Source organism: Corvus cornix, chromosome 5, assembly GCF_000738735.6.
Source record: "Corvus cornix cornix isolate S_Up_H32 chromosome 5, ASM73873v5, whole genome shotgun sequence".
NCBI classification, from domain to species: domain Eukaryota; kingdom Metazoa; phylum Chordata; class Aves; order Passeriformes; family Corvidae; genus Corvus; species Corvus cornix.
This window is the reverse complement of record NC_046335.1, coordinates 27,437,759-27,444,211: the sequence shown is the minus strand read 5'-3', so window position 1 is coordinate 27,444,211 and position 6,453 is coordinate 27,437,759.

Here is a 6,453-nt window from a genome sequence, read left to right as displayed (position 1 = left end):
GATTCTATGCTTTATAGCCAAAAAGCCTTGTCATTAAGATTACTCTGTTTGAACATTTGATCTCACTGACATTTTGCAGAGAGGACAGCTGTGTCCTAGCTTGCTTGAAATTTTTTTTAATCACAGGTTTAATGGTAACAGTCAAACTGCAGTCCAACTTAAGTCCTTCTTGGAAATTTGTAATATACATGCATAAAACACACAGTCATTTTCTCCAAGGAAAATTACACCACCAACTGCGAGTTCAGAGCTATGCATTTGCAAACACTGAGGGCAGCAAAAATCCCTGCCCATGAGACAAGGTAGTGGGAGATCAACACTACAATATCGCAATCACCTCTCTCACTTCCTCACAGTTGAATAAAAGAACAGAAATAATATTAGTCTTCTAAAAATCAAATGCATTGGCAGCTGTGGGAAACAAACCCAAAATTTAAAAGGATGCTGCCTCTGATAATGGGTCACTCAGGTATTGTTCACAAAAACAACAGAAAAAATATGCAATTTAAATGCAAGGAAATTCTTAGTGCCTTTATTTCCTGGAAAGTGCAAGTTGTATATGCATAGTAATCCTAAATGTGACTTTTATAATTTCAGCTCTTATTATGCTGCTTCTAGGAAACTAAATCATAGAATTTTTTGGACTGGAAGGGATCTTAAAGATCATCTAGTTCCAACGCCCCTGCCATGGGCAGAAATGTCTTTCACTAGACCATATTGCTCAGAGCCTTGAACACTTCCAGGAATGGGACATTCACAGCTTCTCTGGGCAACCCATTTCAGTGCCTCACCACCCTCATATTAGAGAAGTTTTTCCTAATCTAATCTAAGCCTACCCTCTTTCAGTTAGTCCTTGTCCTGTCTCCTGTCACTACCTGCTCTTGTAAAAAGTCCTTCTCCACACTTCTTGTAGGCTCCTTCAGGTACTGGAAGGCTGCAATTAGGTCACCCCAAAGCCTCCTCTGAGGCTGAACAGCCCCAGCGCTTTAGCATTTCCTTACAGGAGAGGTGCTCCCTCCCTCTAATCATCTTGTGGCCCTCTGAACTCACCCCAGCAGGCCCATGACCTAAGAACTAAAATTATTTCCCTATTAATGCTAATGGTATCACCCATTGCTGACTTGCTAATTTTCTCCAGACAAATGACTCTATCAATTTCTCTTCTCTCTTTCCTCTGCTCACTCACCAGACATTTTTCACACACATATTTTCTTTCTCACTCAGTTGTGACAATGAATGCCACTTGGCATTCACTAAAATAGTACAGGGCATAGTCAAAAGCCAAAGGATGAAAATCTATTTAAATCAATTTGATAGAAAAGCAAGAACCAGAAGGGGTGGGTAAGATAATGAACTGTTTACTACTGATCTGATGGCAAGTGTCTCCCCCTGAGATTTCAGGGTAGAAAATCCTCCCCAACCCCCCGCACCCTCAAAAATCAGCATCCATGTAAGGGAACATTTTTATTTAGATCTCTACTAGTGTCTTAATTCAATCACATGAAATAAGAACCATCAGATATGGCAATCTTAAAATACATCCTCTGCCTTCAAACACCTCTCTCAGGCAAGCAAGGGTAACGATGCATTTTTCTGCCCCTCTTCTTTGCACAGCCATCCATAGAGATACCCACCTACTCTCAGGCAAGGGGACCAGTCCATGCCACACCAACCCAATTTGTTTCAATGAAATTTTCACTACAGTTAAAGCACAAATGGTTTGAGACTCTTAAGTTTGAAGAGTGCCAGGAGAGTAAGAATTTTTTTAATTTCTAAAGCCTGAAAATCAGTAACATAATGAGACCATAAAGACGGAAAGGCCAAGGGAACACTTTGAATTTTTTTTTCTTCCCCAAACCACTTAAATATTGAAACGGCCAAGTGATTCTCTTTGAAGTCACACTTGAAAACATTAAACATAAGAAGGTAAAATTCTAGTGGTAAAAACTGTTTTGTTTCTTCCTGACCCTCAAGTAATCCTGCCCTTAATTTAAAGTTAGGATAATATTCACAAGTTCTAATCAGAAGATAAAGGTTCACAATCTAGACTGAAACTAATAATAATAATAAAAAACCACATGGATTTATTTGACATTTCTACAGAATTTCCAGAATTTCTAAATAGCGCCGCAAAACTGAGAGTCCGATTGCTGTACTACCCACAGCTTTGTTCATGAGCCTTTCTGAGCCTTTTACATATGTGGAAACTGTTCTATCAACAAAGTCCTTTTAACCACAACTGCTTAACCATTATCAGTGAAAAGAGAATCTCGTCAACACTACTAATAGTTGCCAAAGCTAACAGATTATGCCAATGTACTCATCTGGAAGTCCTATGTCAAGCTATTTTGGAGATACTATGAGCCAAAACAGAAAGTGTTCAAGCAGTGAGTAAATCTTATTTTTCTGAAGTAGGAAAATTTCCCAAATGCCTTTTCTAATTTGTATCAATATTCATAAAATAAAATGACCCTTAGTGAAAGTTTACAGATGTACCAGATTATTTTGGTAACAGTGAATACGACAAATGAAAAGATATTTTTAAACATGGAAGTAAAGCCAGTCTTTGAAAAGTGAATGTGGAATAAAAACAAAAGAAAATTTATTTATAAGCATAAAACACTCTCCACAGAAATTTTCCATACCTACTACCCCAAACCACAGGACAGAGAAAATAAGATTAATTTCTTAGCAGGTAAGCAAGTAGAAATATTACAAGAATCAGGTACTCTCCTCCTCTAATCAGCCAAGTCCTTTACAGAAGGTCCAAGACCTTCTGGTCTTTACAGACCAAGAGTTTACAGAAAATTCAGGCTGGGAAAAGGGGAGAGATGAAAGGACTTGAAGTTTCAGGAGAGGAAATTGATCGCTTCCAGAGGCCTATGGCCTCTGACTTTTTTGGCCATTCCTTTGGCAAGAAAGATTAAGTCCAAAGTATAAAACAAATAATCAAAGAGGTGACAAAAAAGGAAAGGTAAAAGGTGGGCAGAATAAATCTTTCTGAGAAGAAATTCATATGGAGAACAAAAGATCTGGGCACTAAAGGAAAAAGGGAATTGTTTAACTAATGGATATCAGAAAATATCCTCTCCAGAACACCTGACAAAGAGGTGTTAAATATAAATCATACTTAAAATAAAGCAAAAGTTGTTTGGGGACTAAGTCTGGGGAAAAAACCTAGTTACTAGATATTGTGCAAACTGGGTAGCATTCCTAAATTTCATTGGAAAATACCGAGTAGTATTTATTACAGTAAAGGAAGGAATCTTGCTCAGTGCTTGCTGGAGGACCAGTTACTATTGAGACTGTCAGGTGAGAAGTATTCTTCACAACTTGCTTGAAAATTATCAAGTATATTAATAATGTAATAATAATAATAATCCTGGATCAATGTAATTTTTAAAAAACCAGTCACTGAGAAATAAGACAGAAATCAAATAAATAAACAGCTCATTGAAATAAGGGTAGAGGGCTACCTATATTTTTCCTGAAAGGTGATGGTTTTAAAATGTCCATTTTTTTTCTGACTGCTAATGAATTACCTACATCTGTGTGAATCAACACATACAAGTAACCAAGGGCAACCATTAAACCACAGCTGAAATTTAATGAGTAGATTTATTCCATTACCTCCCTAAAAACACTGGGAGGCAGAGACACAGGGACACCAGCTCCATTAGGCTCAGTTCATCCTCGCACCTGCCTGTGAGAATGTGTTCTCTCTCCACAGGAATTCTACTTCTCAAAACAGCCAGAGGATGAGAAACACTAGGCATAAGAAATAGAATTTTCCCACACTGACATTTTTAGCATTCCCAGCTTCAAGGTCACTTAGACAGAAACTACACTCTCGTCCTCTTATGGTTTTAATGTTTCATCCCAACAACATCCTAAAAATGCTCTGTTTTCTGTTAAAATTTAGTTAGGATAACAATGGCAGTGAATTTTTAATAACACTCACAGTGGACATTGCAGTCACAGTCGGAGAAGCTACTTGACATTACGAGAGATATTAAAGACAGAATATGAAAAAAACCCCTTTATTTACACAAATTTATTTTCTTCAGTCCTAAATTTCTTTTATGAGCTAGTTATGAGGTTGATGAACATATTGGGGAAAATTTGTGAAGAAAAGGGGATTTACATGACAACTCTTCCAGTGCTGTCAGGGGGTAGTATTGGTGTATATACATGTTAATACGCAGGAAAACCCAGTGTTTCCACACTGCTTCTGTTTCCAGATAAACCCTACTGCTGATGTTATTCAACACACTCTGCAAAGCACTGTCCTTTTTCCTCTAGTTTGTTTGTAGTTTTTCTTCTGTCTGATTTAACACCAAAACCATCAGTCACATGCACGTCAAGGCACTCCAAAGGATTTGTCCTTTGCTACATTCTACATTGATTCCTCTTCTACAGCTGCCAGCCACTCAGAAGATGGCTGGTGGCAACCAGGACTTAGACCATGCAAATCAATCTTTCTGGAAAAAAAGGGAGAGCTGAGCTGATTTATGCAGGGCAAGAATATCTGTGCTCAGTGTCTAGGGTTAAGGAGAGACCAATGATCCTGCACTCCAGACCATCTATCCCTTAGAGCCCTTTGCTCTCTAGGGTGTTAGCAGCTCTGAGGGATGTGATTCACACTGTGGTAACCAGCTGCGACAATATCAGAATGCAACAAATACAAAGGAGAGTCTGGAAAACTGTGAGTCCCTTATGCCTCACTGCTGTGGTCACAGGGCACAAAAGAGGCCGGAAGGGCAATGTCAAAACAGGCTTTGTTGCTAAAATACTGAGATGTGGGACTGCTTGTGCACTGTGGAGTGCTTCCATCAGCACTAAAAGGCTTTCCAAGAAGGGTATAACCCAATTCAAATCACTTTCCTCAAAAACTGGCACATTCTTCAGAGCACATACCCAAACCCAACAGACTTCAGGGCTACCTCTACACTGACTAGAGTAGATCTGGTGACAGAGCACTCTGGAGATCCCGCCAGAAGAAAATCTCAGAGCTGAAGATCAGAAAGGACTTTGGCTTGGGTTTAGCCCCTGGAACACTGAAATCTGTGATTTTAGTTTTTCCTCTCCCTCAGTCACACTGGTCTTAGACTAATATTACATTCTTATCTTTCTTACTCAAAGAGAATAATTAACTCTATTAAATACATTATGTAAATAGTTTGATGAAGGATGTAATTGCAGTAAAATGCAACATATAACTAATGTATCTCAGCATATCTCAGACTAATCTCATGAAAACTCAAACGAACATGCCTTTGATTGACTTGCACAAACAATGAAACATGTTAAAATATAGTCTTTGTAATGTTTTTATTTTTATTTCAATATAATCACTTTCAAATAGGAAGCTCTTTGGAAGAGTGTGGCTGAACAGTATTTTGGCTGACACCATGAAATCTGGTGAGGATGACACCAGTTGAAAAGCAGCTGGTAGGTCACAGGTAAAGCTGATTAATCACAGCTGGATCGTGTATTTATCATCTTTCTACTTAGTAAAGATTAACTCCTGCATCCCTCTCCTCTTCATCTCTAATCCATCCAGCAAACTCCGCTATGCCAGCTCTGCAGATACCCAACTAGCTCCCAGCAGAGCTCTCATTCAGGTAGAGATCACCAGAGGTGCATTGCATTTGGTGGAGCAGTCACCCCGAGAAGACAGAAATGTGGTTTTTATGGGTTTAGAGCAAGCCTTTTGCAAGAATCCGAAGAGCAATGGACCTTTTCTCACACTAGGACATATAGCATAGAGTGGTCATTTTTCCTTGTTCATGATGACACACCTTTGCCACACAGAGGATGCCTTTATTTTACAGCAAATTCCCTTTACCAACACCCACTCCTGTCTCTAGCTGGTTTAAAGAGAACCCACCCAACATACTCACTACTTCTTATTCTTCACTAGCACTTCTCTCACACTTGTAAATGTGCTGGTGAAATTCTTCATTTACTTCACCAGCCTGGGAAACATAATAAAAAAGAGTTGAAGATTATGTGCTAGGTAAATGTTCCAAAACTCTTTTAATCCTTTAATCTTCAAAATAATCCAAAATGTTTCTTGAATCCTTCCCAAACTTCTCAAAAAAAAAAAAAAAAAAAAAAAAAAAAAAAAAAAAAAAAAAAAAAAAAGAAAAAAAAAAGCAGCCCAGTTACACTCTGTCCTTATTTACAAGCACTTATATCTCCGGTTTTATTTATTCCTGTCTTCCGAGGTATCACAGCCCAAGATGTTTTCCTTTTCTCACATAGAAGACAGTAGTAACAAACCTTTATATAAGAGAATATTTCCCAGAAAACTACACTAGCAATTTTCTAAGTGAAACCACCAAAATAAGTGACTAAAACAAAGTTAAGCTTTGATCTCATAACTTTTCCCACCACTCTTTTCTTCCAGTCCTCCTTATTATCCTGCCACGTTGCTTCTTCTCAACCTTT